This window comes from Stegostoma tigrinum, chromosome 8 (assembly GCF_030684315.1).
Source record: "Stegostoma tigrinum isolate sSteTig4 chromosome 8, sSteTig4.hap1, whole genome shotgun sequence".
NCBI lineage: Eukaryota > Metazoa > Chordata > Chondrichthyes > Orectolobiformes > Stegostomatidae > Stegostoma > Stegostoma tigrinum.
The window spans coordinates 96982417-97009732 of NC_081361.1; the positions used below are offsets into that span (position 1 = coordinate 96982417).

General features: G+C 48.0%; 1 long non-coding RNA gene across 1 annotated transcript in view; it reads right to left on the bottom strand.

Annotated features, from left to right (window-relative positions):
* Positions 1 to 25298, bottom strand: part of LOC132209924 (uncharacterized) — a 41005-nt gene extending 15707 nt beyond the window's left edge. The window contains exons 1-2 of the long non-coding RNA XR_009446102.1: positions 25239 to 25298; positions 17851 to 18011 (exon numbers count right to left, since the gene is read on the bottom strand). This is a non-coding gene — a long non-coding RNA (uncharacterized LOC132209924). The remainder of the gene's footprint in view (positions 1 to 17850; positions 18012 to 25238) is intronic.
* Between the last annotated feature and the right edge of the window lie 2018 nt (positions 25299 to 27316).

Sequence of the window (27316 nt, forward strand, 5' to 3'; positions counted from 1 at the left end):
TACGTGTGACTCTAGACCCACAGCAATGGGGTTGACTCTTAACGACCTTCTGGGCAATTAGGGATGGGCAATAAATGCTGGCCTGGTCAGTGATGCCCTCATCTCATGTATGAAAAGTCACACTTTCCTAAACAAGGCCCATAGTCTTGGATGTTATCACATTTGAAGTGCTCATCCAAGTGCATTTTAAAAGTTATGAAGTTCCCCACCTCAAGCAGTTCCCCTCCCAGGCAGTGTATTCCAGATCCCCACTACCCTCTGGGTGAAAAACATTTCCCTCAATTTGCTCTGAACGTCCTGCCTTTCACTTTATTCACCATTCATTCACAGCTGCCTTCATTCAGCCTTTTCATGCTGCTCACAATGTTATACAGCTCAATTGAGCTCCCCCCGAGCTTTCTCTGTTTCAAAGAAAGCAACCTGAGCTTATCCAGCCCTCTAATTGAAATGATTCAACTGAGGCAATATCCTGGTGATAACAAAGTTTGGGGCTGGATGAACACAGCAGGCCAAGCAGCATCTGAGGAGCCTGCTGTTTCCATCCAGCCCCACACTTTGTTGTCTTGGATTCTCCAGAATCTGCAGTTCCCAATATCCCTGATCACAATATCCAGGTGAATTTCCTTTGCACGCTCTCCACTTCAATAAATTCCTTCCTGTTGTTCCAATGGAGAGGTAAACATGTTGAAACATTAGAAATAATGGGAACTGCAGATGCTGGAGAATCCAAGTTAACAAAGTGTGAAGCTGGATGAACACAGCAGGCCAAGCAGCATCTCAGGAGCACAAAAGCTGACGTTTCGGGCCTAGACCCTTCATCAGAGAGGGGGATGGGGAGAGGTTTCTGGAATTTTTAGGGAGAGAGGGGGAGGCGGACCGAAGATGGAGAGAAAAGAAGATAGGTGGAGAGGAGAGTATAGGTGGGGAGGTAGGGAGGGGATATGTTAGTCCAGGGAAGATGGACAGGTCAAGGAGGCGGGATGAGGTTAGTAGGTAGGAAATGGAGGTGCGGCTTGAGATGGGAGGAAGGGATGGGTGAGAGGAAGAACAGGTTAGTGAGGCAGAGACAGGCTGGGCTGGTTTTGGGATGCAGAGGGGGAGGGGACAAGCTGGGCTGGTTTAGGGATGCGGTGGGGGGAGGGGAGATTTTGAAGCTGGTGAAGTCCACATTGATACCATTGGGCTGCAGGGTTCCCAAGCGGAATATGAGTTGCTGTTCTTGCAACCTTCGGGTGGCATCATTGTGGCACTGCAGGAGGCCCATGATGGATATGTCATCTAAGGACTGGGAGGGGAGTTAAAATGGTTTGCGACTGGGAGGTGCAGTTGTTTATTGCAAACCAAGCGGAGGTATTCTGCAAAGCGGGTCTCCAAGCCTCCGCTTGGTTTCCCCGATGTAGAGGAAGCCACACCGGATGCGGTGGATACAGTATACCACATTGGCAGATGTGCAGGTGAACATCTGCTTAATATGGAAAGACATCTTGGGGCCTGGGATAGGGGTGAGGGAGGAGGTGTGGGGGCAAGTGTGGCACTTCCTGCAGTTGCGAGGGAAGGTGCCGGGTGTGGTGGGGTTGGAGGGCAGTGTGGAGCGAACAAGGGAGCCACGGAGAGAGTGGTCTCTCCGGAAAGCAGACAGGGGAGGGGATGGAAAAATGTCTTGGGTGGTGGGGTCGGATTGTAAATGGCGGAAGTGTCGGAGGATGATGCCTTGTATCCGGAGGTTGGTAGGGTGGTACGTGAGAACGAGGGGGATCCTCTTGGGGCAGTTGTGGTGGGAGCGGGATGTGAGGGATGTGTTGCGGGAAATGCGGGAGACGCGGTCAAGGGCGTTCTCGACCACTGTGGGGGGAAAGTTGCAGTCCTTGAAGAACGTGGACATCTGGGATGTGCGGGAGTGGAATGCCTCATCGTGGGAGCAGATGCTGTGGAGGCGGAGGAATTGGGAATCAGGGATGGAATTTTTGCAGGAGGATGGGTGGGAGGAGGTGTATTCTCGGTAGCTGTAGGAGTCGGTGGGCTTGAAATGGACATCAGTTACTAGCTGGTTGCCTGAGATGGAGACTGAGAGTTCCAGGAAGGTGAGGGATGTGTTGGAGATGGCCCAGGTGAACTTGAGGTTGGGGTGGAAGGTGCTGGTGAAGTGGATGAACTGTTCAAGCTCCTCTGGGGAGCAAAATACAGTCATCAATGTAACGGAGGAAGAGGTGTGGTTTGGGGCCTGTGTAGGTGCGGAAGAGGGACTGTTTCACGTAACCTACAAAGAGGCAGGCATAGCTTGGGCCCATGCAGGTACCATTGGCCACCCACTTTGTCTGTTGGAAGTGGGATCACAAGCTTCAAAATCTCCCCTTCCCCCACTGCATCCCAAAACCAGCCCAGTTCTTCCCCTCCCCTCACTGCATCAAAAAACCAGCCCAGCTCGTCCCATCCCCCCACTGCATCCCAAAACCGGCCCAGCCTGTCTCTGCCTCCCTAACCTGTTCTTCCTCTCACCTCTCCCCTCCTCCCACCTCAAGCTGCACCTCCATTACCTACCTACTAACCTCATACCACCCCCTTGACCTGTCCGTCCTCCCTGGACTGACCTATCCCCTCCCTATCTCCCCACCTATACTGTCCTCTGCACCTATCTTCTCCTCTATCCATCTTCAGTCCGCCTCCCCCTCTCTCCCTATTTATTCCAGTTCCCTCTCCCCATCCCCCTCTCTGATGAAGGGTCTAGGCCCGAAACGTCAGCTTTTGCGCTCCTGAGATGCTGCTTGGCCTGCTGTGTTCATCCAGCTTCACACTTTATTATCTTGGATTCTCCAGCATCTGCAGTTCCCATTATCACTGATCCAACTGTGGTCAGCTTGGTTTGAGTTTTGCAAGTCATGAGTTAGTTGAGCATAGTCTGTATTCTGACCGTTACAAATAATGAGTGGACCATGCTTGTTGATTCAAGATAAAACATGAGAGTAAGCCAGCTAGTAATATAGAAGAAAGGTGCAAGAATTTTTTTTAGATATCTATAAGGTAAGAGAGATGCAAGAGTAGACATTGGGTGGGTAAAAAATTAGACTGAAGAAATAGTAATGGGGAACAAAGACATGATAGAAGAACTGAATACATTCTTTGCATCAGTTTTTACAATCAAAGGCACCAACAGCAGACTAGAGCTTCAGGAGTATCAGGGGGCAGAGGTGAGCGTAATGGCCATCGCTGCGGAGAAGGTGCTGGGAAAGCTGAAAGGTGGATAAACTACACCCCACACCTTTGAAGGACATGGCTGAGGAGATTGTAGAGGCATTTCTGTTGATCTTTCATGAATCACTGGAGTTAGAGAGGATCCCAGGAGACTGGAAAATGACTAATGTATCAGAATCAGACCAGCCATGATTGAACTGGGGGGCCAGACACAATGGGCTGAATGGCCTAAGTCTGCTCCTATATCTTACGGACTTAAGGTCAATGAGTTAGTCACTAGGACAGACCACTTATGTAGCTCACGTCATAATTTCCTCTTTTCACCTCCACTATGAGAACAATTATTTTTGGAGCGTCTTTAGGGTAGGATTGGGATATCTGAGTTGGTCCAGAATTGTCGCCGACTTGTTAGTTCCCTCACTGACTTGCTTCTGCCTTCCAACCTCAGCGGTATTGGCATAAATCTACATAGCTTCCCCCTCAGGATGACTTGTGTTCTCTGATGGCCGAGATACGTTCAAACTTAAATCCCTTTGTCATCCTTGACAGTGGTGAGGACATACATTTGCAATGGGTCTGACCAGTTGTGGTCTCACATCGTTCCCCAGACAACTCCTTCACCCTTCCCAACAACAATGAGTCCCCCCTCCCCACTTCTTCCAAATAATCAAAGAAATTGAACTCAGTAAGGCTAGGAATCCCCCAATTCTTGTCCAAGCTTCCACAAGAACAACATTCACCCCAACAGCTTTAGCTTCCTCATTGTCTATGACCCTCCATTTCAAAGCTGCTATTTGCTAATAAACAAAGGCTCACTCACTGGAGAGACCAACTGCTCAGGAACGAAAGGGAAGCAGTCATCTGTATCGGTGAAGCAGCCCGAGCCATAGTTTACACTATGTGTGGGCAATGGTGGGATTTAACGCTGGTGTCATTATTGTCTACCAGCTCTGTCTCTTTTCCTGCAGACAGTTTAATTGCCCCACTGCCACCATGCTCAGCTCTTGGGTGGAAAAGGCATGTTTTCGATATCTGTGTGCAGTGGGATTACCAGCAGAATACCTACGGTTGCTGGCGCATTGGCAGACATCTTTCCCTTCACAGATGCTGCCTGTCCTGCTGATCTTTTCCAGCAACTTTGTTCTTGTTGCTGATTTATAGCATCCACAGTTCTTTTGGTTTTCATTTTGTTTTTCCTCTCGCCTCTCCCCTCATTTTGTAAAACACGGCTGACATTCTTGCCTTCACTGGGGAGGGAATTCAGTGTAAGGATAGACAAGTTATGCTGTAGCTTTATAGAGCTTTAGTTAGGCCACACTTGGAATATTGCGTACAGTCCTGGTCACCACACTACCAGAAGGATGTAGACACTTTGGAGAGGGTACAGAAAAGGTTTACCAGGATGTTGCCTGGTATGGGGGGTTTTAGCAATGAAGAAAGGTAGGATAGGCTGGGTTTGTTTCACTGGAACTCAGGAGGGTGAGGGGTGACCTAGTAGAAGTTTATAAGATTGTGAATGGCATGGATAGAGTGGAAAGTATGAGGCTTTTTCCCAGGGTGGAGAAGCCAATTACTAGGTGACATGGGTGCAAGGCTCAGGGGAAAGTTTAAAAGAGATGTGCAAGGCACATTTTCCACACATAGGCTGGTGAGTGCCTGGAACGCGTTGCCAGAGGGTGGGGGAGGCCGACACAATAGCAGTGTGCAAGAAACACCTGGATGAATGCATGAACAGGAGGGGAATAGAGGGATATGGATCCTGCAAGTGAAGGCAGTTTTAGAATCAAAAACAAAGTTGCTGGAAAAGCTCAGCAGGTCTGGCAGCATCTGCAGAGGAGAAAACAGAGTTAACGTTTCGGGTCCGGTGACCCTTTCTCAGAACTGTTTTAGAATGGAAGGACAAAAAGTGTTGGTACAGGCTTGAAGGGCCGAAGGTGCTGTTCGTGTGCTATACTGTTCTTTGGTCTCTAATGTCAGTGATGACAGCACCAATCTCATCCGTATCTGGATGGGCCGAAACAGACCTGGGACTTCTCATGGAAATTAACATCTGTAAAAGTTTCAGAATGGAGATTAAGACAATTAAAACAAACTGTGAATATGGTTTCTGATGATAAGTTTGCAGATGACATGAAAATTGGTGGAGTTGTGAACAGTGAGGAAGGTTATCAAATGACCAGTTGGAAAGTTAGACAGAGAAATAGCAGATGAAGTTTAATCCAGGTAAGTGTGAGGTGGTGCATTTTGAAAGATCAAATGCAAACAGAAAGTATACAGTAAGTGGTGAGACCCTTAGGAGCATTGATATACAGAGGGATCTTGGAGTGGAACTCCGTAGCTCCCTGGAAGAGGTAACAGAAGTGGATACCAGCAAATTAGAATGTTTGAGATTGATGGGTCCTAGGAGTTAGCTAAAAACTAGGAAACAGAGCGTAGATATAAATGGGCATTTCTCAGATTGGAAACAAGTTGAAAATGGTGTTCCCCAGGGATGAGTGGTAGAATCATTGCTTCTTCTGATTTATATAATCTATTTGGAGCTGGGCCTTGAGGGCAACATCTCTAAATTTGCAGATGATACTAAGCCAGGGAGTATACTGTATTGTAAGGATGATGCTGAGTGACTTCAGAAGGGCATTGACAAGTTGGCCAATGGGCTGACACCGAGCAGATGAATCCCAATACAGCAAAACGTGAGGCCATGCATTTTTGTGGAAGAAACACAGAGAGACAATACAGGCTTAATGGATAATAAAATGTGAAGCTGGATGAACACAGCAGGCCAAGCAGCATCTCAGGAGCACAAAAGCTGACGTTTCAGGCCTAGACCCTTCATCAGAGGCTCAATGGATGTAAGTTTGCTCGCTGAGCTGGAAGGTTCGTTTTCAGACGTTTCATCACCATTCTAGGTAACATCATCAGTGAGCCTCCGGTGAACCGCTGGCATTATGTCCCGCTTTCTATTTATCTGTTTAAGTTAAGAACGGGTACCCAATGAACACAGTCGACTGGTTTCTCAGAAACAAACCCAAACAAACAGACAAAACGGGCTCAGAAACCATAACCACTCTCCCCTACATCAAAGACATTTCCGAAATGACTGCCAGACTACTCGGACCTCTTGGCATCAGGGTAGCCCACAAACCCACCACCACACTAAAACAGCAGCTAATGAACTTAAAAGACCCTATACAGACAACAAACAAAATGAACGTCATCTACAAAATACCTTGCAAGAACTGTGACAAACACTACATTGGACAAACAGGCAGAAAGCTAACCACCAGGATACATGAACATCAACTAGCCACAAAAAGACATGACCCACTATCACTCGTATCCTTACATACGGATGAGGAAGGACACCACTTTGATTGGGACAACACATCCATCCTAGGACAAGCCAAACAGAGACACACACGAGAATTCCTAGAAGCATGGCATTCCAACCGGAACTCCATCAACAAACACATTGATTTGGAGCCAATCTACCATTCTCTGAGAAAAAGAACAGGAAATGACATCACCAACACAGGAAATGACATCACCAACCCAAGGAAACCTAAACAATAAATAGAAAGCGTGATATAATACCAGCTCTTCACCGGAGGCTCACTGATGATGTTACCTAGAATGGTGACAAAACATCTGAAAATGAACATTCCAGCTCAGCGAGCAAACTTACATCCAGAACCTCAACCTGAGCTAAAATCTTCTCAGAACTCACTAACAGGCTCAATGGTACAACATTGAGGGGAGTACAGGAGCACAGTCACCTCGGGATTCACGTTCATAATTCTCTGAAAGTGGCCAGGCAAGTTGAAGCAGTTAAGAAGGTTTATAGGATCCAGGGATTTATAAATAGAGGTGTGGTGTATAAAAGCAAGGCAGTGATGCTATATCGCTACAAATCAATGGTCAGCCCACATTTGGAGTGCTGTGCTCAGTTCTGGGCACCTTCTTGAAGGAAGAATGTTAAAGCCCTGGAAAAAGTGCAAAGGAGATTTGCCAGAATGATGCCAGGAATGAAGGATTTAGATACAAGATAAGATTAGAGAGATTGGGCTTATTATCCTTGGAGCTGAGAAGATTCAGAGTTGAGAGAGAGAGATAATGGGAACTGCAGATGCTGGAGAATCCAAGATAACAAAGTGTGGGGCTGGATGAACACAGCAGGCCAAGCAGCATTGTGCTCCTAAGATGCTGCTTGGCCTGCTGTGTTCATCCAGCTCCACACTTTGTTATCTAAGATTCAGAGCTGACCTTACCGAAGTGTTCAAATTTGTGAAAAATTTTGACAGGGTGAAGAAGGGTATTTTGTTTCCACGAGTTGGTTTGTCAGTAACTAGGGGTCACAGTTTCAAGATTGTCAGCAAGAGAGCTCTGAGTGAGGCGAGGAGAAGCTTCTTTACTCAAGGAGACGTTCGGATTTGGAATGAGCTGCCTGGGAAAGTGGTGGAGGCAGATTCCACAGGATGCTTTAAAAGAGAGCTGATTATATATTTGCAAATGAGGAATTGCAAGGACTAGGAATGTAGGACTGGAGAGTTAGACTGCTGAGTAGCTCTTTTAGGAGCTGGCACAGACACAGTTGGTCCTACTTCACTGTATATTCTATGATTCCACGATTGTCTTGTGGTAGAGGTGTACAGCATGCTGACCTTAATTGGTCAGAGCACTGAGTATAAATGTTGACAAGTCATTTTGTAGCAGTATTAGTTTTTGGTTCTGCAAATTTGGAGTATTGTGCACAGTTCTGGTTGCCACACTATAGGAAGGATGTGGAGGCTTTGGCAAGGGTGAAAAAGATGTTTACCAGGATGTTAAAATGTGAGGCTGGATGAACACAGCAGGCCAAGCAGCATCTCAGGAGCACAAAAGCTGACGTTTCGGGCCTAGACCCTTCATCAGAGACTGATGAAGGGTCTAGGCCCGAAACGTCAGCTTTTGTGCTCCTGAGATGCTGCTTGGCCTGCTGTGTTCATCCAGCCTCACATTTTATTATCTTGGAATCTCCAGCATCTGCAGTTCCCATTATCTCTGATACTATTTTACCAGGATGTTGCCTGGATTGGAGTGGATTAGCTATAAGGCGAGGTTGGATTAACTTGGGCTGTTTCCACAAGGATTTCAGAGGCTGCGGGGCGACCTGGCATAAGTATGTAAAATTATAAGAGGCATGGATAGGGTGGAGAGTCAGAGTCTTACTTGAGAGAGAAAACGCCAAATACAAGGGGGCATGCGTTTAAAATAAGGGGGGCAAAGTTTAATGGAGATACACGAAGCAAGTTTTTTATGCAGAGGCAGGCAGGTGCCTGGAACACACTGCAAAAGGGGTTGTAGAAGCAGGTATGATAGCAGTGTTTAAGGGGCATTTGGGCAGGCACATAAACAGGCAGAAAATAAAGGGATATGAGCCGTATGCAGGCAGATGGGATTAGTTTAGAATGGCATCATGGTCAACACAGCATGGCATTGGTGGGCCAAATGGTCTGTCCCTATGCTGTACTGTTCCATGTTTTATGTCACATATTTGCCTTGACATGGTGACGATATTAAAACAGGAGTGTGTGTGTGTGTGTGTGTGTGTGTATGTGTATAAGAGAGAGAGTGTGTGTATTTTATGCTTCCATATATTGAAAATACAATTAGTACTTTGAGGTCTGAGTGGAGCAGTGGAGCTTCTTAATCACAAAGACCTTTGCAATCAAGTCTCTTTCAGTTGGGAACCTGCTGGTATTTTGTTATTTAGCTTAGCCTTCCCCTTTGGTCTGCGGTGTTTAATTAGGGGGCCCTATCTTTTTCACGGCTTGTGTTTGGGTCATTAAGCCATTTCCTGCAGTTGCTGAGTTGCGGTGAGTTTATTGACTTTCCCAGAGTTCCTGTGTACCCATTTTGTGTCGATGTATGCCTTTTACAGCACATAATCAATGCTTTTGTTTCTAGGGGTTATTGCACCAATGCAGAAAGGTTATGCTCCCCCGAATCATGGCTCATGTCTCAATGGGGCTGAGCTTGTTATTTTGTTTGTATTTGTATCTCCAGCAGAAATGAGGCCTGCCCACTGATTAGCTGAGGTTAAGTGCTTTATTTCCTGTCATTATCCTGCCGCAGTTTCGTGATTGCAGGTGAAATGCCACAGGACATTGTGAAAGAGTCAAACTTCCTTTCCTTCCATTCTCCTCCACAGGTTCGTTTTCAAGGGAAAGCCATTTCCCGCATACTCGTCATTCTTCATGGACAGAGCTAGCTATTTGGCCACAGGGATCATCACAGATTCATGCAATTCTTGTGCTGATTTGGACTGTTCATCGGCTGCTGTCTCTCAATTCAAGCTGAATATCCATTCAGGGTCAGACATTTGCGAAATGGATCTTCAATGGGATCTGAAAGGCTGATTCTCAATTTTCAGATCTCCAGGTAGTGCAGGGCAGGATGTGCCCTGAGATGGTGAAGGCCCAGCATGCAGCATTTAGTTCCATTTCTGTTCTTTGACCTGTCACTGCAATGCCTTATTCTGAAGGCATTTGGGCCGAAAACATGGTATACTTTGAGTGGCAAGTTACAATCGTACAGCACAGAAAGAGGCCCTTCAACATTGAGTCCATTCTAGTCAAAAATAAATACAACTATTTTTCTGGTACAAATGGTGCCAGAATAACAGGGCTGTGTGTGGGCTGTTGCCTGGAACACATCCACACCTATCTGCCTTTCCTTCCTTTGTTCTGCTTTTGCTTCCGATTTTTCACATTATTTTCCCTTTGCTTTTGGTCTTAACTATCCTTCCTTTCTGATAGGGGTAGGTCGACTGCACCACCACGGCAGCGAGAGTGAGGCACATACAGATTGGCGGACGTGGCTTCCACCGGCAATCGGAGGCAGCGGGACCAAGGAATTTCTCTCACAATTCCGGGCTTGTAGCAGCTGTAATGTTGTTCTCCCAATGTCCACGGCCTGTGGAGGCTGTGACGTTGTTCTCCCAGTGTTCACGGCCTGTGGCGGCTGTGATGTCGTTCTCCCAGTGTTCACGGCCTGTGGCAGCTGTAATGTCATTGTCCCGATGTTCACGGCCTGTGGCAGCTGTAACGTCGTTCTCCCAATGTTCATGGCCTGTGGCGGCTGTAATGTCATTGTCCCGATGTTCACGGCCTGTGGCAGCTGTAACGTCGTTCTCCCAATGTTCATGGCCTGTGGCAGCTGTAATGTCATTGTCCCGATGTTCACGGCCTGTGGCAGCTGTAATGTCGGTCTCCCGGTGTTCACGGCCTGTGGCAGCTGTAATGTCGTTCTCCCGGTGTCCACGGCCTGTGGAGGCTGTGATGTTGTTCTCCCGGTGTTCACGGCCTGTGGAGGCTGTGATGTTGTTCTCCCGGTGTTCACGGCCTGTGGAGGCTGTGATGTTGTTCTCCCGGTGTTCACGGCCTGTGGCAGCTGTAATGTTGTTCTCCCGATGTTCACGGCCTGTGGCAGCTGTAATGTCATTGTCCCGGTGTCCATGGCCTGTGGAGGCTGTAATGTCATTGTCCTGGTGTCCACGGCCTGTGGAGGCTGTAATGTCGTTCTCCCGGTGTCCACGGCCTGTGGCAGCTGTAATGTCGTTCTCCCGGTGTCCACGGCCTGTGGAGGCTGTAAAGTCATTCTCCCGGTGTCCACGGCCTGTGGGAGCTGTAGTGTCATTCTCCCGGTGTCCACGGCCTGTGGCAGCTGTAATGTCGTTCTCCCGGTGTTCACGGCCTGTGGAGGCTGTGATGTTGTTCTCCCGGTGTTCACGGCCTGTGGAGGCTGTGATGTTGTTCTCCCGGTGTTCACGGCCTGTGGCAGCTGTAATGTTGTTCTCCCGATGTTCACGGCCTGTGGCAGCTGTAATGTCATTGTCCCGGTGTCCACGGCCTGTGGAGGCTGTAATGTCATTGTCCCGGTGTCCACGGCCTGTGGAGGCTGTAATGTCGTTCTCCTGGTGTCCACGGCCTGTGGGAGCTGTAATGTCGTTCTCCCGGTGTCCACGGCCTGTGGGAGCTGTAGTGTCATTCTCCCGGTGTCCACAGCCTGTGGGAGCTGTAGTGTCATTCTCCCGGTGTCCACGGCCTGTGGGAGCTGTAGTGTCGTTCTCCCGGTGTCCACGGCCTGTGGCAGCTGTAATGTCGTTCTCCCGATGTTCACGGCCTGTGGGAGCTGTAATGTCGTTCTCCCGGTGTCCACGGCCTGTGGAGGCTGTAATGTCATTCTCCCGGTGTTCACGGCCTGTGGCAGCTGTAATGTCATTCTCCCGGTGTTCACGGCCTGTGGCAGCTGTGATGTTGTTCTCCCGGTGTCCACGGCCTGTGGAGGCTGTAATGTCATTCTCCCGGTGTTCACGGCCTGTGGCAGCTGTAATGTCATTCTCCCGGTGTTCACGGCCTGTGGAGGCTGTAATGTCATTCTCCCGGTGTTCACGGCCTGTGGAGGCTGTATTGTCATTCTCCCGGTGTTCACGGCCTGTGGAGGCTGTGATGTCATTCTCCCGGTGTTCACGGCCTGTGGAGGCTGTGATGTCATTCTCCCGGTGTTCACGGCCTGTGGGAGCTGTAGTGTCATTCTCCCGGTGTCCACGGCCTGTGGGAGCTGTAGTGTCGTTCTCCCGGTGTCCACGGCCTGTGGCAGCTGTAATGTCGTTCTCCCGATGTTCACGGCCTGTGGGAGCTGTAATGTCGTTCTCCCGGTGTCCACGGCCTGTGGAGGCTGTAATGTCATTCTCCCGGTGTTCACGGCCTGTGGCAGCTGTAATGTCATTCTCCCGGTGTTCACGGCCTGTGGAGGCTGTAATGTCATTCTCCCGCTGTTCATGGCCTGTGGAGGCTGTAATGTCATTCTCCCGGTGTTCACGGCCTGTGGAGGCTGTAATGTCATTCTCCCGGTGTTCATGGCCTGTGGAGGCTGTAATGTCATTCTCCCGGTGTTCACGGCCTGTGGAGGCTGTAATGTCATTCTCCCGGTGTTCACGGCCTGTGGAGGCTGTAATGTCATTCTCCCGGTGTTCATGGCCTGTGGAGGCTGTAATGTCATTCTCCCGGTGTTCACGGCCTGTGGAGGCTGTAATGTCATTCTCCCGGTGTTCATGGCCTGTGGAGGCTGTAATGTCATTCTCCCGGTGTTCACGGCCTGTGGAGGCTGTGATGTCATTCTCCCGGTGTTCACGGCCTGTGGAGGCTGTGATGTCATTCTCCCGGTGTTCATGGCCTGTGGCAGCTGTAACGTCGTTCTCCTGGCATTCACGGCTTGTGGCAGCAGCATTAAAGCTCTTCCAATCATGGGGGATGGTGGGGAACGGCGGGGGACGGTGGGGGATGATGGGGAACGGTGGGGAACGCCAGCAATGAACTATTCGTGATGGCAGCGCTGGCAGGCCGGCACCTGCAGCCGAAGCGGGACTCATGGCCTGGCAGTGGCCTGGCCTGGCAGCAGTGTCGGGGAATCTGTTTACAGGACGATTGTGGGTTCGGTGGTGTCTGGGAAGTGGGGCGAGCTGTGAAGCGATGACACCTAAAGTGGTGTGTCTCCTACGTTGATGGGTCTGTTTCAGGTGTTGGGGTGGGCCTGGGGTTGGTCGGAGTCTCCCTTGAGGCTGGGCACCAGCACGGGCAGGGTGAGAAAGACTGAGATCCTGAACTTTTCACTTCTTTTTACTTTTCTCACCTATTCCTATAGTGCGGGACTCTTTATTTCCTTTCTTTTCTAGTTTTTGTATGTTTTTGTAAGAATTTGATTTTCAGCACCTTGGTACCTAAGATGGTGCTACAATGCAGTGACTGTAAACTATGCCCTGTATTCTTCTGAGTCCATGTACCAGCAATGCTAAATCAACCCTAATCCCCTCCTTCAGCACTTGGTCCATAGCCTTGTGTGCTTCGGCATTGCAAATGCACATCTAAATGCTTCTTCTATGCTGACGGGGTTTCTGTCTCGACCATCCTTCCAATCAACCAGTTCCAGATTTCCACCACTCTCCAGGTGGAAAAGAATTTCCTCATATCCCCCTCTAAACCTGCTTCCATCTTACCTTAAATCCATGCCCCGGTCATTAAAAACAGAGGCAGAAATCATACTGCACCAGGTTATAGCCCAACAGGGTCAATTTGAAATTCCAAGCTACCGCCGCGCTGCCCCATCGTCAGGAGAAGTCACGAAACGCCTGACCTCATCCACCCCAATCCAACACAGGCTCCTCCATCCTATTAAAAGACAGGGAGGATGAGATCAGGAATGGGTGCCTGATGGGAAGAAGTGGAGAAGGGTGTCCAGCCAGCATTTTGTTGACCAAAGGCTAATGAGAGAAAGAAGAAGCAGAACAAGGAGAAGGGAAACAAGAGGAAATTCAAGTCAATGTGAACTCCATACAAATTCCAGTGTCACATTTAGAATGGAGCCTCTCTGATGACCATCCTTTCATCTCAGCTGGGGGCATTAGCTCCTCTACAGGCAGGAGGATATAATTACAGTAAACCTCGTGAAGACACAGGGTTTCAGTTCATCAGCTCGCAAATGGGCCTACCATAGCACAGATGGTACCTATAGCATGTGAATTCACTTTATCAGTTCAACACTCACGGTTATTGAGGTCATGCATCATGCACGCCCACAATATTACTCCCCATCTCACCACAGCCCCATGCTGTATTAGAACTGCACTTCTTAAGATAACAGCAGCATTGCCATAGAATCCATACAGTGTGGTAACAGGCCATTTGGCCCAACAAGTATATACCAACTCTCTGAAGCGCACCACACACAGACCCAGCCCCCTACCATATATTTCCCATGGCTAACACATTGAACCTACACACCGTTGGAGACTATGGACAATTTAGCACAGCCAATCCACCTAGCCTTGGAGGAAACTGGAGCACACAGAGGAAACCCACACAGGCACAGGGAGAATGTGCAAACTCCACACAGTCGCCCGAGGGTGGAATCTAACCCGGGTCCCTAGTGCTGTGAGGCAGCAGCGCTGACCACTGTGCCACCGCTGATTATCATAAGAGAGCTTAAATTCTCTCTGAAGCTGCCACCTTATATTGGCTCCTCATATGGGTGCATATTGACAGCGCTGTTTCAGCGAATGAATTGGAGTGAATATGAGATCAAATAGTGAAGGACGGGAAGACCAGGCTTTGAATCATAAAAAGAGGTTTGTAGAGCCACTCATATTCCACTTGGGAACGCTGCAGCCCAATGGTACCAATGTGGACTTCACAAGCTTCAAAATCTCCCCTCCCCCCACTGCATCACAAAACCAGCCCAGCTCGTCCCCTCCCTCCACTGCATCCCAAAACCAGCCCAGCTTGTCCCCGGCTCCCTAACTTGTTCTTCCTCTCACCTTTCCCTTCCTTCCACTTCAAGCCGCACCTCCATTTCCTACCTACTAACCTCATCCCGCCTCCTTGACCGGTCCATCTTCCCTGGACTGACCTATCCCCTCCCCACCTCCTCACCTATACCCTCCTCTCCATCTATCTTCTCCTCTATCCATCTTCGGTCCGCCTCCCCCTCCCTCCCTATTTATTCCAGAACCCTATCCCCATCGCCTTCTCTGATGAAGGGCCTAAGCCTGAAATGTCAGCTTTTGTGCTCCTGAGATGCTGCTTGGCCTGCTGTGTTCATCCAGCCTCACACTTTGTTATCTTTGTGGCACCAAGGCAGGCCATTCTGCCCATCATGTTCAGCCGATCATGCAATGCCAAAATGTTACCCAGTTGATAACATTATTTTCCAAAAGATGACCAACAATTCTGTAGGTCACAGCACCTGATGCCCATATCCATGCGTTTGCTAAAATTGCTCTGAAATTTTCCACATCCATCACACTTTCAGACTCTGTGTTCCAGATCCCTTTCCCCCCCCCGGTGAAATATTCCTCCCCAGCTCTTTTCTTGTCCCTCTGCCAAAAACCATAAATCTCCGTGCCCTGCTTGTTGACCTCCCTGTCCAAGGAAATGGTTCCTTCCTTTCCACTTTTATGAGACTGCTCATTATTTGGAACACTTCAAGTAAATCTCCCCTCAGTCTTCTCCATTTCAAAGTAAACAGCCCAAAGCCTTCCTCATAACTAACATTGTCAATTCCTGGTGACAGTCTCATAAATCCCAGCTTGTCCCTCTCTGCTATATTGGGTCTACGCACTCACAGAGCAGAATAGTCATCGAGTCATACAGCCCAGAAACAGACCCTTCAGTCCAACTAGCCCATGCTGACCATGTTCCCAAACTGAGCTCGTCCCACCTGCCTGGCCCATGTTTCCCCCTATTCATGTACTGAGCCAATTTTTTTTAAATGTTGTAACTGTACCTCCACCCACCTCTTCCTCAGGCAGTTCATTCCATACACGCACCGCCCTCTGTGTGAAAAAGTTGCTCTTCAAGCCGTTTTCAAATCCTTATCCTCTCACCTCAAAAATATGAACCCTAGTTTTGAAACGCCCTGCCCTTCGGGAAAGGACACTTACCAATGCCCTAAACTATGCCCCAGAATGTCTATCCTCACCCTGATGGGTCAGTGGCTATGGTATGTGAACATAAGAACTAGGAGCAGGAGTAGGCCATCCGGCCCCTCGAGCCTGCCCCAACATTTAATAAGATCGTGGCTGATCTTTGTGGGGACTCAGTTCCACCTACCCACCCACTCACCATAACCCTTAATTCTCTTTACTGTTCAAAAATCTATCTTTGCCTTACAAACATTTGATGAGGTAGCCTCAACTGCTTCATTGGGCAGGGAATTCCACAGATTCACAACCCTTTGTGTGAAGAAGTTCCTCCTCAATCCAGTGCTAAATCTGCACCCCCTTATTCCAAGCCTGTGCCCCCTTATTCTAGTTTCATCCACCAGTGGAAGTAACCTCCCTGCTTTTATTTAATCTATTCCCTTTAAAATTTCCCCATAAAATTTTATATGTTCCGATAAGATCCCTCCTCGTTCTTCTAAACTTAAGCATTTCTTCGTTCAGGAGGGTGGTGAGTAAGGAATCTGGTGCCACCCCTAACACTACTGTCAATTGAGATCTTGTATCATGCCCACCTAAGAGTTGGGTGCAATATGGAGACCCTTGAACCAAACCCCACGGTAGGGTTTTCTTGTGTGGGGCCTCACCGAAGGCTCTGTACCTGAGTAAGGGATACGGCAATAGGGTGTGAGAATCTGATGAACCCCAACACTCCCCAAACTTTGCTGCTGATGTCCCTGCCCCCACCCACTCCCACTAGCCCGTGAGCCCCCTTCCCCAACCATCACTCAACAACCAAGAGATCCTGTCACCTCCAGGAGCCCCATCCTCGGAGCTTCAATTGCAGGGTATCAGCTCTGCCATGCTGCACTGCGATATTCCTGCCAGTGAGCCTGGCATTTCACTGCAGTTCACCTTCGCCACCCGAGTACACCCCACCCCACCGCAATTCACAGGCCTGTATGCCGATGTTCTCTAGTGTGTTAAAAACTGTATTCAGCGTGCCCTCACCCACAGTGAGTGCACTCTGCCTGTTGTACCCTTCTGAATGAAAACAGCAGTACAGTGCTTGCTTCCTGAGCTGTGTACTTGCTCGCTCACAGTGTCGCAACTGTTTTCCAGAATAAAGAAATAAATCAATAAATCAGTTTGTTTGTCCTAATATAGCTTAATAGACCTGTGGCTACATTCTAAACCTAAATCAATGGTGTCTTATTATGTAATTATTGTGAGACACTTTTGCAGTTTGCCTCATACATAATGTACACTCAATCCTTTGTTGTAATGTCCAACAGTTTTAACACTTCCAGTTCTGTAAGGCAGCCTGTGTAGCAATCCCACAACTTGTATTAACGTAACACCCTTTGGATCATGTCACACAGGTGAAAGGTAAAGTCATCATAGCCCTAATGGGCCATAGGGCTGCTCTTCCAATTTAGACTGAGACAGACGACTGGTGGGAGTTTACCCTGAGGGTCACAATACCTCAGACGAGGGGAAAGGCTCAGAGATAGAGAGCCCTTCATGGTAACCTCACCCATATTGATGGCATTACCCTGAATCACAACCTGGCCATTCAGCGAAATGAGATGATAGGAGTCACTATTAAACAAAAGATCAATACTGAGCCATGTGGGAAGGTATTTGTGTCGGTCTTGAAGGCTATTGGCAAAGGGGAATGTTCCTCAATTCATTCACAGGTTTAGGTCAGCAGTTATTGCCTATTCTTAATTCCCCAAGAGGGCAGTTGATAGTCAACCACATTGTTGTGGGTCTGGAGTCACATAACAGTCAGAGGAAGTAAGTGTGATCCATTCCCTCTGAAATGCTCGACCGAGGCCAGTATCCGGTCGCCAAGCCACCCTTTAGTTACACATGGAGAGTCCTTGACACTGATCCAGCTTCCTCAGAGCCTGTTTTAAGAGTGAGCAGACCCCTGACACTCCTGTTTATATCTGTCAGCCAGGGCTCCCTGATTGGACCAGATTAACAGCCCCAATCAGGGAAGGCATATTCTATGAGGTCCACCTGGCTGATCCCATTACAATCACTTCCTCCACCCTGAGGCTGAGGTCATAGGCTGATTCTTTCCTTCTCCAACTCCTCCTGGGCCATTTCAGCACTGGGTCAGATTCCCCCAGTGCCTCTGATACCGATGGTGTGTAATGTAATGGCGCATAGCTCACCTCTTGCATCAGGAGCATCTCAGAAGAAATTCATTGGCTTCTTCAGGCAGCAAATACACCAAAGCCACAGCATTGGCCATATCCATCTCAGATTCCAAAGTATCTTCAATGTTTGATGGAGAGGGAGAACCCATGGACAAAAGCCCAAAGAACTGTGGATGCTGTAAACCAGGATCAAAAACAGAAGTTACCAGAAATGCTTGACTGGTCTGGCAGTATCTGTGGAGAAAACATTAGAGATCATGTTCCGGGTCCAGTAACCCTTCCTCAGAACTGATGGTAGCTGGGAAAACATCTGCTTATATGCAGAAAATAAGGAGGTGGGGTGGGGTAAGCAGTAAATGATGGGATAAAGGGTAGAGCCCAAAGAGAGGGAAGAGCTGTTGGATAGACAAAGGAGCTGACTTGGAGAGTGAACAGCTGTTAGTCGGGACGGTTAGTGACTATCAGTAGGTAGTGTGTAATGGCAGACTATTTGATAACAAGGCTAGAGTGTGGGGTACGGGGCTGGGATATGGGAGAGCTTAGACCTACCCATGCCCCATACCCTTGCAAGGCCATCCCCATGGTTCTATATCAAACTTCATCTCATGAAATAAACTGTCTTTCTCACTCAGAGGAGTCTTGTGCCTTGCAGTGGCTTTCCTGGTGTTGTCTTGCCTTCCATCCCTGCACTCCCCCCCCCAGGTGGGTGACCACAATGACTAAGAACATTGATCCCATGAAGGGACCTATATAGTCAACATGTAACTGAGTCCAGGGTTTGCCTGGCCATTCGCATGAATGTGGGGGTCGTTTCTGTCCTTGTTGGCACCCTGGGTATTGCCCCACAAACACAGCTATGTCAGCATCCAATCCTGGCCACCAGACATAACTACTCACTGACATCTTCTTTTTGGAAGCCCCTGGATGGCCCTGGTGGCTTTCAGCCAGTATCTGACGGTGAGCTTTTGCTCAGGACAATCACTCTTGCTCCCCATAATAATATGCCGTCCTCTACTGTGTTCCTTCAGTCTCTCCGGGTCCAAAAAGATTCCAATTCTGGCTGTGATGGCCCTTTGGTTTCCCCCATCACCACCAGCTGTTTCAGTTTTACCAAGGTGGGATCTTTCTGTGTCCAAAGTCTGATATTGTTGGCTGTGACTGGAAGTCTGCCCAGAAAATTTAAAGCTGGTATGGACTCTTCCAGGGGCAGTACCATTGGCGGAGTATCTGCCGGTGGGATGTGTCTCAATGCACCCACCTTTGCAACTTGGCCACCTAGATGGTATTCCAACTAGTAATTATACACAGTTAGTATTACAGCCCACCGCTGAATTCGGCCTGAAGCTATGGGCAGCACTGACTTGTCCTCTTTAACAGACTCAGCAGGGATTTATGATCTGCTATTATTACAAATTTACATTCATAAAGGAATTAGTAGAATTTCCTGACTCCAAATATGACTGCCAAACCTCGTTTCTCGACCTGGACAGAGTTATGCTCTGCATTGCCAGTGTCCTGGAGGCTTATGCTATTGGACGTTCCTCTCCATTGGGCCACCTACGAGCTAGCTCTATCCTGATGCCATATGGGGAGGCATCTCATGTCAATACCAGATCTCACTTGGGGGTCAGAGTGTACCAACACCTCAGATAATGAAAGCTGTCTCTTCATGTTCCTGAAATCAATGGCTTGGCTACATAATCATTTGTGAGGCTGGAAGGTGCCAGGATGGAAGCCAGGTTATGTATGAACTTTTGCAATAATTCACCCACCAAGGAAAAAACTTAAGCTCCAGTACAGATGAGAGAACCTGGGCACCTTTGATCACACTGACTTTATCTTGCAACAGGTGTAACGCAGTCCTGTCAATCCTGTCGCCCAAATGTGTCAATTGGGGCACCTAGAACACACATTTTTCCCCTTTAAGGCATATGTCCACCTGGGAAAAACATCTAAGGACTATGTTCAAGAGATAATGGGAACTGCAGATGCTGGAGAATCCAAGATAATAAAATGTGAGGCTGGATGAACACAGCAGGCCCAGCAGAATCTCAGGAGCACAAAAGCTGACGTTCGGTCTAGGCCCGAAACATCAGCTTTTGTGCTCCTGAGATGCTGCTGGGCCTGCTGTGTTCATCCAGCCTCACATTTTATTATCTAAGGACTATGTTCAAGTTCTTTAAGTACTCCTTATTGGTCTTCCCTATTACTAGCACACCATCTTGATAATAATCTAGGGGAGACCTTGTAAAATGTTTTCCATTATTCGCTGAAAAGTGGCACACACTGAAGATGCACCAAATGGCCAATCTCATATACTGGAACAAGCCCTTATGGGTGTTATATATAACACAGTGTGGAGCTGGAGGAACACAGCAGGCCAGGCAGCATCAGAGGAGCAGGAAAGCTGATGTTTCGGTTCAGGGCCCTTCTTCAGAAATGGGGAGGTGGGAGGGAGCTGGGAAATAAGTGGGAGGGTGAGTTGAAATGGCTTGTGACTGGACAGTGTTGTCGTTTGTCGCGAACAGAGCGCAGAAACTCTACAAAGCAGTGGTCTCACCGATGTAGAGGAGGCCACATTGGGAACAGCGGATATCCCATATTAGCGGATGTGCAGGTGAACCTCTGTCTAATGTGGAAGGTTTGTTCTGTGCCTTGGATGGAGGTGAAGGGGAAGGAGTAGGACCAGGTGTATGACTTACTGCGGTTGCATGGAAAGGTGCCAGGGGTGATGGGGCTAGTGGGAAGTGTTGGGCGGATGAGGGAATCGCGGAGAGCACGGACCCTAGGGAAGGCAGATCAGGGTGGGGCGGGAAATAAATCTTTGGTTGTGGAGTTGGATTGTGGGTGACAGGTGGTGCAGAATGCTATGTTGAATGCGGAGGTTAATGGGGTGAACTCTGACTTTGTTTTTGTGAGGACAGAGATGCAGGAAACACAAGAGATGCAGTCAAAAGCATTTTCGATCACCAGAGGAGTACATTGTGATTCTTGAGAAACAAGCACATCTGGGATGTGCGGGAGTGGAATGCCCCATCTTGGGAGCAGACTCAGCAGAGATGCAGATATTGGGAATAGAGGATTGCATTCTTGCAGGAGGGTGAGTGAGAGGAGGTGTATCCCAGGTAGCCGTGGGAGTCGGTGGGCTTGAAATAGATAGCGTTTTTGAGGTGATCACGAGAGATGGAAACGGAAGGGTCCAGGAAGGAGAGAGAGGTATCAGAGAAAGTCCAGGTGAATTTGAGGTTGGACAGAAAGGTGTTAGTAAAATTGATGAACTATTCAATGGCCGTTAGTTGTAGCATAGTTCTGGGAATCCTCATCTGACTGCAAGTGCAAGTACACATGGCTCATGTCCAGCTTTGCTAAGGACAGCCTCCCTGCCAGCTTTGTTATAAATCCTCTATGTGAGCAATTGTGTATTTATCCAGCTGTGTAAAGCAGTTTACCATTTGTTTTAAATTCCCAGAAAGGCGAACTGATCCATCGGGCTTCATAATTTGTACAACTGGGGCTACCAATTCCACAAACTGGGCAGATTTGATGATTCATTTTCTGAAGAAGTGTCTAGGCCCAAAACGTCAGCCTTCCTGCTCCTCTGATGCTGCTGGTCCTGCTGTGTTCATCCAGGTCTACACCTTGTGATCTCGGACTCTCCAGCATCTATAGTTCCTACTAACTCTGATTTGATGATTCCTTCATTTTCCAGCCTTCTGATTTCTGTCTCTATTTTTCCCTGTGAGGCAAATGGCACTGGGCAGGCCTTGCAGAATCTCGGAATTATTCCTTGGTCAAAATGCAAGGTGGCCTCGGCAGCTTTGATCATCCCAAGACCTTCCTGAAAAGCTTCCAGGAATTTAGTTTGGACTTCACTCAGTCAGCCATTTTCTAATCAAAACGTATTGAGCCAATCAAGGTGAATCTATCTTTCTCAACGAGTTCCCTCCCATCGAGCTTTGGCCTGAGCATTTTACTATAATTAGTGGTGACTGAGCCAGCTGCTTCTCATAACAGACTGGAGCCAAAGTTGTACCCTTAACCTGTGAAGGTTCTCAGTCTAACCAGTCTAATGCTGCACAAAGTTTAGGTCTTGCATCCAGGGCAAATGTTGTTAAAAACTGGCTCCACAATCACTGAAATGGCCACGCTAGTGTGGGCCTCCATCGGAACAGGAGTTTACTTTGTCTGGTTCTGATTTGGGTGTTACTAAGCAATGTACCTGTTCCAAACCAGATGTAGGTGGACTTTCCAGGGTGTCCATTCTCCTGGATATCAGCCTGTGAGTTCTCTTACTCAATCCAGGCCTAGTGCGACTCTTATGCTCTCTCGAGTCCACATACCAGCAGCAAATACGAAGGCTTACTGACCCGGATCCTGAAGAATAATTTTAACTGTTTGACTGAGCCTTGGCTTTGTTTTGGGGTTTTGCAGTGGGCTGACCCGGAATCCCTCTGTTCAGGATATATCCTGAGTGATGTTATGCAATTGCCTTCATCCAAGTGGCCGCTCCTTAGTCTCAGTCAGTCTAGCAAGAGTGTCCACTTCTATCGGAATAGCCTGTAACTCCAATGTTCCACTTGCTGCACATTCTGATGTTAAAGCCAGCTGTAGTGTCTATTTGAAGTCCAGTTGGCCTTCAGCCAGTAAAGGCTTTGGTACGTTTACATCATTAATCCCACATACCAAATGGTCTCTCAGCGTCTCATTCAAGGTTACACCAAAGTCACATCCATCTGCCAGTTAACTTCACCTCAGAGAGTGGTAGAGCACACTGCCAGGCCCTTCGGCCCAAACAGGTCCATGCTGACCGAAATACCCATTCCCTGCCCCTGGCCCATATCCTTCTAAACCTTTTCTATCCATGTATTTGTCAAAAGGCCTTCTAAATGTTGTTATTGTACCCGCCCAAACACTTCCTGTGGCAGCTCTTTCCATATGCGAACCACCCTCAGTGTAAAAAAGTTAAGTTCCCCTCTTATCTTAAACTGATGCCCTCCTGTCCTCAATTCCCCAACCCTGGGAAAAAAGACTGAGTGTATTCATGCTATCCATGCTGCTCATGGTCTTGTACACTGCTACAAGATCCTCCCTTAGTCTCCTATGCTGTAAAGAGAAAGGTCCTACCTTGCCAAACATGTCCTACTGAACCTCTTTCTGTAACTGGACACTTGAGTCCTAGCAACATCCTTGTAAATTTCTTCTGCACTCTTTCCAGGTTAATAACATGCTCCCTGTAGCTAGGAATTCCTTTGTGTGTCTGTATTTGGCTTGGGCTACAATGGTTACCCTGTCCCAGTTAAACTGATGCCCTCCACTGGGTGCACTGATTTTACGAAGAGTCCATTGTGTCGTTTTGCTGCCAGCTGATGTTCATGTATTCTGATGGCTAGTTTCCTTCTTGTCTGTCCGATGTAATGGTAGTGGCAGTTGTTGCATTAAATTCATGAGAGAAGAAGAAAACAACAATCATTTAAGCACTGTGGCTTCCTCTACATTGCGGAAGTCAAGCGGAGGCTTGGGGGCCGTTTTGCAGAATACCTCCGCTCGGTTTGCAATAAACAACTGCACCTCCCGGTCATGAAACATTTTAACTCCCCCTCCCATTTCTTAGACGACATGTCCATCCTGGGCCTCCTGCAGTGCCATAACGATGCCACCCGAAGGTTGCAGGAACAGCAACTCATATTCCGCTTGGGAACCCTGCAGCCCAATGGTATCAATGTGGATTTCACAAGCTTCAAAATCTCCCCTCCCCTCCACTGCATCCCAAAACCAGCCCAGCTCATCCCCGCCTCCCTAAGCTGTTCTTCCTCTCACCTATCCCCTACTCCCACCTCAAGCCGCACCTCTATTTCCTACCTACCAACCTCATCCCACTCCTTTGAGCTGTCCGTCCTCCCCGGACTGACCTATCCCCTCCCTACCTCCCCACCTACACTCTCCTCTCCACCTATCTTCTTTTCTCTCCATCTTCGGTCTGCCTCTCCCTATTTATCTCAGAACCGTCTCCCGATCCTCCTTTTCTGATGAAGGGTCTAGGCCCGAAACGTCAGCTTTTGTGCTCCTGAGATGCTGCTTGGCAGTTCATCCAGCTTCACACTTTGTTATCTTGGATTCTCCAGCATCTGCAGTTCCCATTGTCCCCAATCAGCTTCTATTTCTGGATGTCAGAGTTGAGTGTATGACCAATGGGGAGTTCCAAACCTCAGTACTCAGAAAAGCAACCCACGCTGACCAAATCCCCAACTTCCACAGCAAACACTCCAACGAAGCTGTGTTAGGACTCTATTTAAACAGGCCACCATTCACTGCAACACGCCAGAATAATGCAGGAAAGAGGAAAATCACCTATACAAAATCTTCACAATGAAGGTATATCTCTGCAACTTCATCTGCAGGTGCTTACTAAATAGACAATGACAAGAGAACCCTTACACACTGGCCATATTGCCTATACCGAGCACATATCAGAACTGACAATGAGACTCCTACAACCACTAGGAATCATGGTGGCCCACAAGCCCACAGCCACTCGATGACAAATGCTCACAAGGATTAAAGACCCCATTTCCACAACATGTAGAACCAATGTGGTTTACTGAATACCATGCAATAACTACCACAAACATTACATTGGACAGACAGGAAGGAAACTCGCCATCAGAACACATGAACATCAGTCAGCAGCAAAATGACACAACAAACTCTCCTTAATATCAGTTCACTCAGACAATGAAGGCCATCAGTTTAACTGGGACAAGGTAACCATAGTAGTCCAAGCCCAACATAGACACACATGAGAATTCCAAGAGACATGGTTCTCCACCCATAATGCAATCAACAAACACTTAGAATTGGACCCTGTACATAAACCCAAACCAATCAAAACCAGAAATGACAGTACTCACCATAACAGACCAGACAGTATAAATTTTAAGCGGAGTAGAATAACATCACTTCATCATAGGCTCCACTGATAACGTCACCTCGTTTGGTGATGAAATGTCTGAGCGAGAACAAGACAGCTCGGTGAGCAAGTCAACATCCTCACCCACATCCCGGCTACAGATCTTTGCTGAAACCTTGGAGTAACAATGTCCCAGAGCACATAATCAAGCAAAAGTTGATACTGAGCCACATACAATGTTATTTGCTGTGACAAAAACTTAAGCAGCATCGTAAAGGAATACAGAGAAGGGGAGAAGTCAATGGAAAATGTGCTGAACACTCTGGCACCAATGACACAAGCATAAAAATTGGGAAAGGCACAGAATTGGAGGAGCACAGATATTGCAGAGTGTTGTAAGGTTAGAGAAGGGAAGAGAGATTGGGTGTGGCTGTGGAAAGATTTACGAACATGGTGAAACATTACCAACATATATAATAATATAATAAAGTCTCACCAGGAGTCAGTTAGGACAGGCGATGTGTGAATAAGGCAAGTTGTGAGTTGAGAGAAAAACAGCAAAACAACGCTCAAAAAAAGTTGATAGGAGGACGTTGGAAGGTTGTCTGTCAATGGTTAAAGAGGGATCTGACCAAAGTCCTCAAGACATTAACAGCAGAAGGCAGGGTAAATAATTATAAACTATTTCCATAGTTTAGGAATTCTAGAACCAAGGGCACGGTCTGAGAATGAGGGCCAGACCATTCAGGAGAGACGTTAGGAAGCACTTCAACGCACAAAGGGTGGGAGAGGTTTGGAACTCTCTTCCACAAATAGCAGTGAATGCTAGATCTATTGTTAACTTTAAATCAGAGACAGATAATTTTTTTGTAAAACAGAAGTATTAAGGAATATGGGCAAAGGCAGGTGGATGGAATTAGGTCACAGATCAGCCATGATGTCATTGAATGGATGAACTGGGTCAAGGGGCTGAATATCCAACTCCTGTTTGTTTGTTACTATTTCAGAAGCAAGGTGTTTATACTGACAGGTCTGACAACCAATAGACATTTGTACTCAGGCATTATCTAAATAATTGGTATGGGCTATCAATAACGTTCATACCACAGACTGCTCACTCAGTGGGGACAAGCAACTCTATTGTCACTTATTTCTCCTGAATGTAATGGAGTTTGGTCCATGTGCGGTGGCTAGATCCACAATACTGACAGGGAAGACCCAGTGACAGCGAAGGAATATTTCCAAGTCAGGGTGGTGAGTGGCTCGGAGGGGAACTTGCAGTGGGTGGTGTTCCCATGCATCTTGCTTCCCTTGTCCTGCTAGATGGAAGTGGTCATGGGTTTGGAAGGTGCTGCCTGAGGATCTTTGGTGAATTTCGGTAGTGCATCTTGTAGATAGGACACACTGCTGCTACTGAGCGTCAGTGGTGGAGAGAGTAGATGCTTATGGAGCAATACAGTTTTGGTGCATTAAGACAATGGTGCAGAGGGACAGGTCAAGCTGAGATGTCAGGTCGTTAAGACCAGAGACCCAGCCTCAAGGTGGCAGTGGAGTAGCAGGATCACATGCATGCTCTTGAGTCCAGGGCCCATTCACTCCGAACTGCTTTCTTTGTTTTCCTTTTATTCGGCTCTTTTTCTTTTCTTTAGGTTTATTCGTTGTTTCTCCTTTGTTTAAATATTTTTGCAGATAATTGGCAGCATCAGGATAGCAGAACGAGCGGGCCAAGCATGCAATAGCAACAGCCTCTGATGGTCAGAGGCGGTGGCAGCGGCTAACACAGCTCCTCCTGGCAATTGGACGGGTACTGCTTGTTATCAATGATGTGCAGGCAGTATTGGAGCTGGGGGCTTCCTGGTTGCAGAGAGAAAGTGAGTTGAGCCCAGGACCAGGCATCAGCAGTGGTATCGGTGTGGTGGGACCAACAATGAATAGAGGATGCCTGAAGATTGACGATTCCTAGGTTGAAGAGTCCAGCTCTGGTGAGAGCAAGGCAGCAGATGTTGAACATAGATTGTCTTTCAGTTATACCTTTTTATTCTTAAAACAGTCAAACAGTGACACCAGATTGTGATAATAAAGTGTGAGGCTGGATGAACACAGCAGGCTAAGCAGCATCTCAGGAGCACAAAAGCTGACGTTTCGGGCCTAGACCCTTCATCAGAGAGGGGGATGGGGTGAGGGTTCTGGAATAAATAGGAAGAGAGGGGGAGGCGGACCGAAGATGGAGAGAAAAGAAGATAGGTGGAGAGGAGATTATAGGTGGGGAGGTAGGGAGGGGATAGGTCAGTCCAGGGAAGACGGACAGGTCAAGGAGGTGGGATGAGGTTAGTAGGTAGGAAATGGAGGTGTGGCTTGAGATGGGAGGAAGGGATGGGTGAGAGGAAGAACAGGTTAGGGAGGCAGAGACAGGCTGGGCTGGTTGTGTGGTGCAGTGGGGGGAGGGGATGAACTGGGCTGGTTTAGGGATGCGGTGGGGGAAGGGGAGATTTGGAAGCTGGTGAAGTCCACATTGATTCCATTGGGCTGCAGGGTTCCCAAGCGGAATATGAGTTGCTGTTCCTGCAACCTTCG